Source organism: Staurois parvus, unplaced genomic scaffold, assembly GCF_062004578.1.
Source record: "Staurois parvus isolate SC_StPar_1 unplaced genomic scaffold, SC_StPar_1.0 ptg002896l, whole genome shotgun sequence".
NCBI lineage: Eukaryota > Metazoa > Chordata > Amphibia > Anura > Ranidae > Staurois > Staurois parvus.
In genome coordinates, this window is record NW_028320692.1 from 21,486 (window position 1) to 34,174 (window position 12,689).

Consider the following 12,689-nt stretch of genomic DNA (forward strand, 5'->3'; position numbering starts at 1 on the left):
GTTGTGTCAGTAAAAGAAATGGTACCCCGTTGTTGTGTCAGTAGAAGAAATGGTGCCCCGTTGTTGTGTCAGTAGAAGAAATGGTGCCCCATTGTGTCAGTAAAAGAAATGGTGCCCCGTTGTTGTGTCAGTAGAAGAAATGGTGCCCGTTGTTGTGTCAATAGAAGAAATGGTGCCCGTTGTTGTGTCAGTAGAAGAAATGGTGCCCCGTTGTTGTGTCAGTAGAAGAAATGGTGCCCATTGTTGTGTCAGTAGAAGAAATGGTGCCCTTGTTGTGTCAGTAGAAGAAATGGTGCCCGTTGTTGTGTCAGTAGAAGAAATGGTGCCCCGTTGTTGTGTCAGTAGAAGAAAGGGTGCCCCCTTGTTGTGTCTGTAGAATAAATGGGGCCCCGTTGTTGTGTCAGTAAAACAAATGGTGCCCATTGTTGTGTCAGTAGAAGAAATGGTGCCCCATTGTTGTTTCAGTAGAAGAAATGGTGCCCATTGTTCTGTCTGTAGAAGAAATGGTGCCCATTGTTGTTTCAGTAGAAGAAATGGTGCCCCATTGTTGTTTCAGTAGAAGAAATGGTGCCCATTGTTCTGTCTGTAGAAGAAATGGTGTCCCATTGTTGTGTCAGTAAAAGAAATGGTGCCCGTTGTTGTGTCAGTAGAAGAAATGGTGCCCCGTTGTTGTGTCAGTAGAAGAAATGGTGCCCGTTGTTGTGTCAGTAGAAGAAATGGTGCCCCGTTGTTGTGTCAGTAGAAGAAATGGTGCCCCGTTGTTGTGTCTGTAGAAGAAATGGTGCCCCGTTGTTGTGTCTGTAGAAGAAATGGTGCCCCGTTGTTGTGTCAGTAGAAGAAATGGTGCCCGTTGTTGTGTCAGTAGAAGAAATGGTGCCCCGTTGTTGTGTCAGTAGAAGAAATGGTGCCCCGTTGTTGTGTCAGTAGAAGAAATGGTGCCCCATTGTTGTGTCAGTAGAAGAAATGGTGCCCATTGTTGTGTCAGTAGAAGAAATGGTGCCCCATTGTTGTGTCAGTAGAAGAAATGGTGCCCATTGTTGTGTCAGTAGAAGAAATGGTGCCCCGTTGTTGTGTCAGTAGAAGAAATGGTGCCCCGTTGTTGTGTCTGTAGAAGAAATGGTGCCCCGTTGTTGTGTCAGTAGAAGAAATGGTGCCCGTTGTGTCAGTAAAAGAAATGGTACCCCGTTGTTGTGTCAGTAGAAGAAATGGTGCCCCGTTGTTGTGTCAGTAGAAGAAATGGTGCCCCGTTGTTGTGTCAGTAGAATAAATGGTGCCCCTTGTTGTGTCAGTAGAAGACATGGTGCCCCGTTGTTGTGTCAGTAGAAGAAATGGTGCTCCTTGTTGTGTCAGTAGAAGAAATGGTGCCCCGTTGTGTCAGTAAAAGAAATGGTGCCCCGTTGTTGTGTCAGTAGAAGAAATGGTGCCCCGTTGTGTCTATAGAAGAAATGGTGCCCCCTTGTTGTGTCAGTAGAAGAAATGGTGCCCCCTTGTTGTGTCAGTAGAAGAAATGGTGCGCTGTTGTTGTGTCAGTAGAAGAAATGGTGCCCCGTTGTTGCGTCAGTAGAAGAAATGGTGCCCCGTTGTTGTGTCAGCAGAAGAAATGGTGCCCCGTTGTTGTGTCAGCAGAAGAAATGGTGCCCCGTTGTTGTGTCAGTAGAAGAAATGGTGCCCCTTGTTGTGTCAGTAGAAGAAATGGTGCCCCGTTGTGTCAGTAAAAGAAATGGTGCCCCGTTGTTGTGTCAGTAGAAGAAATGGTGCCCCGTTGTGTCTGTAGAAGAAATGGTGCCCCGTTGTTGTGTCAGTAGAAGAAATGGTGCCCCCTTGTTGTGTCAGTAGAAGAAATGGTGCCCCTTGTTGTGTCAGTAGAAGAAATGCTGCCCCGTTGTTGTGTCAGTAGAAGAAATGGTGCCCCATTGTGTCAGTAAAAGAAATGGTGCCCCGTTGTTGTGTCAGTAGAAGAAATGGTGCCCGTTGTTGTGTCAGTGGAAGAAATGGTGCCCCGTTGTTGTGTCAGTAGAAGAAATGGTGTCCCATTGTTGCGTCAGTAGAAGAAATGGTGCCCGTTGTTGTGTCAGTAGAAGAAATGGTGCCCCGTTGTTGTGTCAGTAGAAGAAATGGTGCCCCGTTGTTGTGTCAGTAGAAGACATGGTGCCCCGTTGTTGTGTCTGTAGAAGAAATGGTGCCCCGTTGTTGTGTCAGTAGAAGAAATGGTGCCCCGTTGTTGTGTCAGTAGAAGAAATGGTGCCCCGTTGTTGTGTCAGTAGAAGAAATGGTGCGCTGTTGTTGTGTCAGTAGAAGAAATGGTGCCCCGTTGTTGTGTCAGTAGAAGAAATGGTGCCCCGTTGTTGTGTCAGCAGAAGAAATGGTGCCCCGTTGTTGTGTCAGCAGAAGAAATGGTGCCCCGTTGTTGTGTCAGTAGAAGAAATGGTGCCCCTTGTTGTGTCAGTAGAAGAAATGGTGCCCCGTTGTGTCAGTAAAAGAAATGGTGCCCCGTTGTTGTGTCAGTAGAAGAAATGGTGCCCCGTTGTGTCTGTAGAAGAAATGGTGCCCCGTTGTTGTGTCAGTAGAAGAAATGGTGCCCCCTTGTTGTGTCAGTAGAAGAAATGGTGCCCCCTTGTTGTGTCAGTAGAAGAAATGGTGCCCCTTGTTGTGTCAGTAGAAGAAATGCTGCCCCGTTGTTGTGTCAGTAGAAGAAATGGTGCCCCATTGTGTCAGTAAAAGAAATGGTGCCCCGTTGTTGTGTCAGTAGAAGAAATGGTGCCCGTTGTTGTGTCAGTGGAAGAAATGGTGCCCCGTTGTTGTGTCAGTAGAAGAAATGGTGTCCCATTGTTGCGTCAGTAGAAGAAATGGTGCCCGTTGTTGTGTCAGTAGAAGAAATGGTGCCCCGTTGTTGTGTCAGTAGAAGAAATGGTGCCCCGTTGTTGTGTCAGTAGAAGACATGGTGCCCCGTTGTTGTGTCTGTAGAAGAAATGGTGCCCCGTTGTTGTGTCAGTAGAAGAAATGGTGCCCCGTTGTTGTGTCAGTAGAAGAAATGGTGCCCCGTTGTTGTGTCAGTAGAAGAAATGGTGCCCAGCGTGAGCTCCATACCTACAATGTGATTCTTATTCCAGGAACTGGCGGAATATGAGACCATGCTGGACGCCTTGCATCTGACAGAGAAGGGTGAGATCAGAAATTGGAACACGAGGAGGGAGACTTCTCCATATTTGTTATTGATAACTTCCCAGATTCTTCTATTTCACAGACCTGCTGGAGGACGGGTTTGGGGAGCGCCCCTTCTTTCATTGTTCCATTGCAGAACTAACGCCAGAGAAGGACGGTGACGGTAAGTTCCCATCAGTCGGGATATTCCATACATTGGGCCAGTGCTGGGCAGGACGGGAAAAACCAACCCGGGTCAGGTCAGCTCTATACATTCCAATGGTTTGCAAAACGTTCCTTCAGCCCTTCTTCTGGTCTGTAGGTAACAAGATGGGCCTTGATGGTGCACCTGTGGATGAGAGGTCAGGATGCGGCTCTTCCTCTAATAGGATCCGGTGGCAAGTTCCAGTGCTAGAATAGTGAGCACAGCACCCTGCCATGGTTCTAGATGTGCAGCACCTCTGCCATGGTTCTAGATTTGCACCTCTGCCGTGGTTCTAGATGTGCACCTCTGCCGTGGTTCTAGATGTGCACCTCTGCCGTGGTTCTAGATGTGCACCTCTGCCATGGTTCTAGATGTGCAGCACCCTGCCATGGTTCTAGATGTGCAGCACCCTGCCGTGGTTCTAGATGTGCAGCACCCTGCCGTGGTTCTAGATGTGCAGCACCTCTGCAAACATTGCACCCGGGAGGAAACCTGGACTTGGGTTCATTCAGAGGACGCTGCAGGGGTTGTCTGGAACTCGGGTAGTGTTGTAATACAGAACAGGGGACCTCTGACCCATATGTAGAGGTGCACTTCCCTATCCATGTAACCCCCAGCCTCTCTGTAGATGTGCAAACCCCATGCATGTAACCCCCAGCCTCTCTGTAGATGTGCAAACCCCATGCATGTAACCCCCAGCCTCTCTGTAGATGTGCACACCCCATGCATGTAACCCCCAGCCTCCCTGTAGATGTGCACACCCCATGCATGTACCCCCAACCTTCCTGTAGACGTGCACACCCCATGCATGTAACCCCTGGCCTCTCTGTAGATGTGCAAACCCCATGCATGTAACCCCTGGTCTTCCTATAGATGTGCACACCCCATGCATATAACCACCGGCCTTCCTGTAGATGTGCATACCCCATGCATGTAACCCCCAGCCTCTCTGTAGATGTGCACCTCCCTATCCATGTAACCCCCAGCCTCTCTGTAGATGTGCACACCCCATGCATGTACCCCCGGCCTCCCTGTAGACGTGCACACCCCGTGCCTGTAACCCCCCGGCCTTCATATAGATGTGCACACCCCATGCATCTAACCCCAGCCTTCCTGTAGATGTGCACATCCCTTGCATGTATCCCCCGGCCTTATGGTAGATGTGCATACCCCATGCATGTATCCCCCGGCCTTCCTGTAGATGTGCACACCCCATGTATGTATCCCCCAGCCTTCCTGTAGATGTGCACACCCCATGCATGTATCCCCCAGCCTCCCTGTAGATGTGCACACCCCATGCATGTACCCCCGGCCTTCCTGTAGATGTGCATACCCTGTGCATGTAACCCCTGGCCTCCCTGTAGATGTGCAAACCCCATGCATGTAACCCCTGGTCTTCCTATAGATGTGCACACCCCATGCATATAACCCCAGCCTTCCTGTAGATGTGCACATCCCTTGCATGTATCCCCCGGCCTTATGGTAGATGTGCATACCCCATGCATGTAACCCCTGGTCTTCCTATAGATGTGCACACCCCATGCATATAACCACCGGCCTTCCTGTAGATGTGCATACCTCATGCATGTAACCCCCAGCCTTCCTATAGATGTGCATACCTCATGAATGTACCCCCGGCCTGCCAGGGTGCAGGGGACCTCTGACCCATATGTAGAGGTGCAACTCCCTATCCATGTAACCCCTGGCCTCGCTGTAGATGTGCACACCCCATGCATGTAACCCCCGGACTTCCTGTAGAGGTGCACACCCCATGCAACCCCTGGACTTCCTGTAGATATGCATACCTCATGCATGCCACCCCCAGCCTTCATATAGATGTGCACACCCCATGCATGTAACCCCCGGCCTCCCTGCACATGTGGACACTCCATGCATGTAATCCCAGCCTATCCATAGATGTGCACACTCCATGCAGGTATCTGACCAATGAACTCAGATCAGTAAATAGGACATCAGTGAACAATAAGCACAGAGACTCAGAAACGGCATCTCTGGGTCTGAAATAATGAAAACAGAACGGTTGTAATATAAATGCTCTGTGATCTCCGATTGGTCTGTCCATTATAATTCCAGGTGAAGGCGAAAGGATCGGATTCGCCATGTACTATTACACACGAGACGTGGGAGGGGAGGAGCCTCTACCTGGAGGATTTCTTTGTCATGGAGCTTTATCGGGGTGAGCACTACGACTTTCTATGATTGGATTTCCAGCTTTATCAGACTGAACTTTACTTACCATCTTCTGTCAGGGCTGGGAGTCGGATCCGAGATACTGAGGAGGATCAACCAGGTGAGATCATTTACTAACACACAACCAAGAGGGATCTACACATACATACTCTATATTGCCCCAGGTATTGGTCGGCCGGCCTTTCCACACACATGACCTTTAATGGCCCCCCAGTCTTAGTCCGTAGGGTTCAATATTGGGTTGGCCCCGCCCTTTCCACACACATGACCTTTAATGGCCCCCCAGTCTTAGTCCGTAGGGTTCAATATTGAGTTGGCCCCGCCCTTTCCATGCACATGACCTTTAATGGCCCCTCCCAGTCTTAGTCTGTAGGGTTCAATATTGAGTTGGCCCCGCCCTTTCCACACACATGGCCTTTAATGTTCCCCCAGTCTTAGTCTGTAGGGTTCAATATTGAGTTGGCCCCGCCCTTTGCAGCTATAACAGCTTCAACTCTTCTGGGAAGGCCGTCCACAAGGTTTAGGAGGGTGTCTATGGGAAGGTTGGACCATTCTTCCAGAAGCACATTTGTCAGGTCAGGCACTGATGTCGGGGGAGGAGGCCTGGCTCACAGTCTCCGCTCTAATTCATCCCAAAGGTGTTCTATGGGGTTGAGGTCAAGACTCTGTGCAGGACAGTCAAGTTCCTCCACCCCAAACTGGCTCCTCCATGTCTTTATGGACCTTGCTTTGTGCACTGGTGGGCAGTCATGTTGGAACAGGAAGGGGCCATCCCCAAACTCCTCCCACAAAGTTGGGAGCATGAAATTGTCCAAAATGTCACCTTAAGAGTTCCCTTCACTGGAACTAGGGGGCCAAGCCCAACCCCTGAGGAACACCCCCACACCATAATCCCTCCACCAAACTTTACATTTGGCACAATCCAGTCAGGCAAGTGCCGTTCTCCTGGAAACCGCCAAACACAGACACATCCATCGAATTGCCAGAGAAGTGTGATTGGTCACTCCAGAGAACACGTCTCCCCTGCTCTAGAGTCCAGTGGCGGCGTGCTTTACACCACGGCATCTGATGCTTTGCATTGCCCTTGGTGATGGAAGGCTTGGATGCAGCTGCTCGGCCATGGAAACCCATTCCATGAAGCTCTCTACACACTGTTGTTGGGCTCATCTGAAGGCCACACCAAGTTTGGAGGTCTTTAGCTATTGACTCTGCAGACAGTTGGCGACTTCTGCGCACTGTGCGCTTCAGCATGCGCTGACCCCGCTCTGTCATGTGACGTGGCCTACCACTAGGTGGCTGAGTGGCTGTTGTTCCCAGTTGCTTCCACTTTGTTATAATCCCACTAACAGTTGAGTGTGGAATATTTAGTAGCCAGGAAATGTCACGGATGGACTTATTGCCCAGGTGGCCACCTATCACGGGACCACGCTTGGAGTCACTGAGCTCCTGAGAGCGACCCATTCTTTCACCAATGTTTGTAGAAGCCGTCTGCATGCCTAGGGGCTTGATTGTATACACCTGTGTCCATGGAGGGGATTGGAACACCTGAATCACATGATATGGAGGGGATTGGAGCACCTGAATCACATGATTGGGAGGGGATTGGAGCACCTGAATCACATGATTGGGAGGGGATTGGAGCACCTGAATCACATGATTGGGAGGGGATTGGAACACCTGGATCATGATTGGGAGGGGATTGGAACACCCGAATCACATGATTGGGAGGGGATTGGAACACCCGAATTACATGATTGGGAGGGGATTGGAACACCTGGATCACATGATTGGGAGGGCAGGGACAATGCTTTTCGCAATATAGTGTATACATAACCTAGAGGGGTCTACACATACATACATAGAACTTAGAGGGGTCTACACATACATACATAGAACTTAGAGGGGTCTACACATACATACATAGAACCTACAGGGGTCTACACATACATACATAGAACTTAAAGGGGTCTACACATACATAGAACCTAAAGGGGTCTACACATACATACATAGAACCTACAGGGGTCTACATATACATACATAGAGCTTAGAGGGGTCTACACATACATACATAGAACTTAGAGGGGTCTACACATACATACATAGAACCTACAGGGGTCTACACATACATACATAGAACTTAAAGGGGTCTACACATACATAGAACCTAAAGGGGTCTACACATACATACATAGAACCTACAGGGGTCTACATATACATACATAGAGCTTAGAGGGGTCTACACATACATACATAGAACTTAAAGGGGTCTACACATACATACATAGAACCTACAGGGGTCTACACATACATACATAGAACTTAGAGGGGTGTACACATACATAGAACTTAGAGGGGTCTACACATACATACATAGAACTTAGAGGGGTCTACACATACATACATAGAACCTACAGGGGTCTACACATACATACATAGAACTTAGAGGGGTCTACACATACATACATAGAACTTAGAGGGGTCTACACATACATACATAGAACTTAGAGGGGTCTACACATACATACATAGAACTTAAAGGGGTCTACACATACATACATAGAACCTACAGGGGTCTACATATACATACATAGAACTTAGAGGGGTCTACACATACATACATAGAACCTACAGGGGTCTACACATACATACATAGAACCTACAGGGGTCTACACATACATACATAGAACTTAGAGGGGTCTACACATACATACATAGAACCTACAGGGGTCTACACATACATACATAGAACCTACAGGGGTCTACACATACATACATAGAACTTAGAGGGGTCTACATATACATGCATAGAACTTAGAGGGGTCTACACATACATACATAGAACTTAGAGGGGTCTACACATACATACATAGAACCTACAGGGGTCTACACATACATACATAGAACTTAGAGAGGTCTACACATACATACATAGAACCTACAGGGGTCTACATATACATACATAGAACTTAGAGGGGTCTACACATACATACATAGAACTTAGAGGGGTCTACACATACATACATAGAACCTACAGGGGTCTACACATACATACATAGAACCTACAGGGGTCTACACATACATACATAGAACTTAGAGGGGTCTACACATACATACATACATACATAGAACTTAGAGGGGTCTACATATACATACATAGAACTTAGAGGGGTCTACACATACATACATAGAACTTAGAGGGGTCTACACATACATACATAGAACCTACAGGGGTCTACACATACATACATAGAACTTAGAGAGGTCTACACATACATACATAGAACCTACAGGGGTCTACATATACATACATAGAACTTAGAGGGGTCTACACATACATACATAGAACTTAGAGGGGTCTACACATACATACATAGAACCTACAGGGGTCTACACATACATACATAGAACCTACAGGGGTCTACACATACATACATAGAACTTAGATGGGTCTACACATACATACATAGAACCTACAGGGGTCTACACATACATACATTGAACTTAGAGGGGTCTACACATACATACATAGAACTTAGAGGGGTCTACACATAAATACATAGAACCTACAGGGGTCTACACATACATACATAGAACTTAGAGGGGTCTACACATACATACATAGAACCTACAGGGGTCTACACATACATACATACATACATAGAACTTAGAGGGGTCTACATATACATACATAGAACTTAGAGGGGTCTACACATACATACATAGAACTTAGAGGGGTCTACACATACATACATAGAACCTACAGGGGTCTACACATACATACATAGAACTTAGAGGGGTCTACACATATGTACCATTTTTCTCAACCCCAGCCAAACCGTTTGGAGGTCATGCAGCTAAAACTTGTATTGCCTTTTTATGGTGGTCTGTGTCCCCGTAACATGTAAATTGGTTCCAAAAGGTTTTTCACTTTCATGCATTTCCTGCATTAAGGTATAAAAAGCCCCCCTACCTGTTCTACCCACCCCCGTCTCTAAACACTCTCCTGGCTCCTGTCACTGCTCCCCTCACTTCCTGGTCCCACGGGAGACACTGAGGGCACAGGGAGTTATAGGCTCTTGCTGCTGTCGGTCAAACTCCTCTGAGAGTGGGTGGCTCAATGATGCTGTGTGTGTCTATGGACTCACACACCCTGACTGCAGCACACGTCCATGGGGGCCTCTTTAGCCCCCGCATTGCTATTGAGGCACCCAGAAGAGGGGAAGGAGACAGCGCTGGTGGGGCTCTGCAAGAAGAGGAGGTAAGGGGTGGCTTGGTGCAAAATCATTGCACAGAGCAGGGAAGTAGAACATGTTTGTTTTAATCCAACAAGTTGGCACTTCGTATCACTTTGGGTGGTTTTTCCGTCACGTATGGAACACACGGTATACCACGAGGTCCTAACGTTTCTGCTGACATGCAAAGAAGACAATCGTTACATCACAGCATTCTGTTGGGGGAATTGTTGGTTTATGAAACAAATTTTTTAAACTTGAGCTCCTCCCCCACATATCCCGCTGGCCTATCCTGACTCATTGTTCCCCAGGCCCCACCCCCTAGGAGACATAAAACTGGAGCACACAGAATCTGGTGCGGCTCTGCATAGAAACCAATCAGCTTCCAGGTTTTACTGCCAGAGCTGCATTGAACAAGCTGAAGTCAGAAGCCGATTGGCTCCCATGTACAGCTGCACCAGATTCTGAGAGCTCCAGTTTTAGTAAATCTCCCCCAATAGTGTCCATATAGGCCGATGGGAGCTGCAAGGCTTGTATTGTGAACCTTCTATCGCCAGGAAGCCATCTTGTCCCGCTGTCACTCCATGACTTTCATCATACTGGAGTGGAACCCGGGGGGGGTCCATCGAATGTTATGAGAGACGAGGAGCGATCGACCTGTCAGATCAGGAGGGATGGCATCTATTTTTGCTTCTCTGAAGACAACCTGAGGTCATCACAGAGGACAAGGGGGCGCTCCTTACGTCTGGAGGAAAAGAAATGTCATCCCCAAACACGGAAAGGTTTCTTCACAGTAAGAGCTGTGAGAATGTGGAATAGACCCCCTCCAGAGTTGGTTGTGGCCAGCTCAGTGGATTGCTGTAGGAAAGTCCTGGATTCTTTCTTGGATACACAGAATATAACTGGATATAACATTTATAGGGAACGTTGATCCAGGGAATATCTGATTGCCTCTCGGGGGACCAGGAAGGAATTTTTCCCCTTCAGGAGCAAATTGGATCGTGCTTTGCCGGGGATTTCGCCTTCCTCTGGATCAACTGTGGGTGTAGGATTATAACTTCTTTTTTTTTTAAAGGTTGAACTGGATGGACTTTTGTCTTTTTTCAGCCAGACTAACTATGTAACCTGAAACGCCTGGCTGGAGGGGCCCCAGGGTCATTGAGGGGTTCAAGATCGAACCGGAGTATTAAGAGGAAACATCCGGGGTAGTCGCCCACCACGCCCCAGCATGCAGCGCAATGTAATATGAAAGAAATAAACATCTGCTGTAAACCCAACAACCATTCTGGGATTGTCACAGCTCTTCAAATCCTGAATATTGGAGACACATCTGATGGGGGAGGGGGATGCACTGCAAGAGGTCTGAACGGGACCTTCATCACAATAGATAATTACTAGATATATTTAAATCCTCCCTCTGGCCTCCCTTCAGTCTTGCAGAGATGTACCGGCTCCTCCCCTTCAGTCTTGCAGAGATGTACCGGCTCCTCCCCTCCAGTCTCGCACAGGGGTACCGGCTCCCCCCCTTCAGTCTTGCACAGGTGTACCGCCTCCTCCTCTCGCACAAGCGTACCGGCTCCTCCCCTTCAGGCTTGCACAGGCGTACCGGCTCCTCCCCTTCAGTCCCGCACAAGCGTACCGGCTCCTCCCCTTCAGTCTTGCACAGGCGTACCGGCTCCTCCCCTCCAGTCTTGCACAGGCGTACCGGCTCCTCCCCTTCAGTCTTGCACAGGCGTACCGGCTCCTCCCCTTCAGTCCCGCACAGGCGTACCGTCTCCTCCCCTCCAGTCCCGCACAGGCGTACCGTCTCCTCCCCTCCAGTCTTGCACAGGCGTACCGGCTCCTCCCCTTCAGTCTTGCACAGGCGTACCGGCTCCTCCCCTTCAGTCTTGCACAGGCGTACCGGTTCCTCCCCTTCAGTCTTGCACAGGCGTATCGGCTCCTCCGCTTCAGTCTTGCACAGTCGTACCGGCTCCTCCCCTTCAGTCTTGCACAGGTGTACCGGCTCCTCCCCTTCAGTCTTGCACAGGTGTATCGACTCCTCCCCTTCAGTCTTGCACAGGCGTATCGGCTCCTCCCCTTGTCTTGCACAGGCGTACCAGCTCCTCCCCTTCAGTCTTGCACAGGCGTACCGGCTCCTCCCCTTCAGTCTTGCACAGGCGTACCGGCTCCTCCCCTTCAGTCTTGCACAGGCGTACCGGCTCCTCCCCTTCTGTCTTGCACAGGCGTTCCGGCTCCTCCCCTTCTGTCTTGCACAGGCGTTCCGGCTCCTCCCCTTCTGTCTTGCACAGATGTTCCGGCTCCTCCCCTTCTGTTATGCACAGATGTACCGGCTCCTCCTGTCCTGGCTTCCTCTGATGTCACTGCACACTGGGAGATTCTCACAATGTGCATTAGAAGCTGCAGCCAGTCAGATAGAGCTCCGCCTCCTTTCCTGGCTATAGGAGGTTTAGCATCATCTAGCCCTTTCCTCCTCGGCCTGACTGTTCCTGGCCTCCCCCCTTTAATTCATTGGATTTTAGTTCTTTCAATCATGGAGGCTCAGCGTCACATGTGGGGTTCACCTTAGATGGGTTGTATGTAAATACATCCCACCTAGGTACGCCCAACTCCTCCTCCAGACTGACACCAACAGCCCAAAGTAGTCTGATATTTGCATAACTCCTCCCACTGCTTGCATCAGGACTGAGGGCTCTTGAGGCCGGGTGCTGGGATGTTTTTAGAAAGCGACGTACAGCCCCTCCCACCAGCCAATGATGGGTAAATCAGCTGCGGATGTGAAGCAGAAGATCAGACTACAGAAATCTTCCTCCGATCTTCTCCCATTGACAGAGATTATAATTGCAGAGTAAACCTCCACCAATCCCAGCACTCCTCCAGCAGGACAGGACACCGGC

General features: G+C 49.1%; 1 pseudogene; it reads left to right on the forward strand.

Moving 5' to 3' along the window:
* The first annotated feature begins 3,101 nt into the window (after window positions 1-3,101).
* On the forward strand, window positions 3,102-9,465 carry LOC149428950 (diamine acetyltransferase 1-like; annotated as a pseudogene).
* Window positions 9,466-12,689: the final 3,224 nt, after the last annotated feature.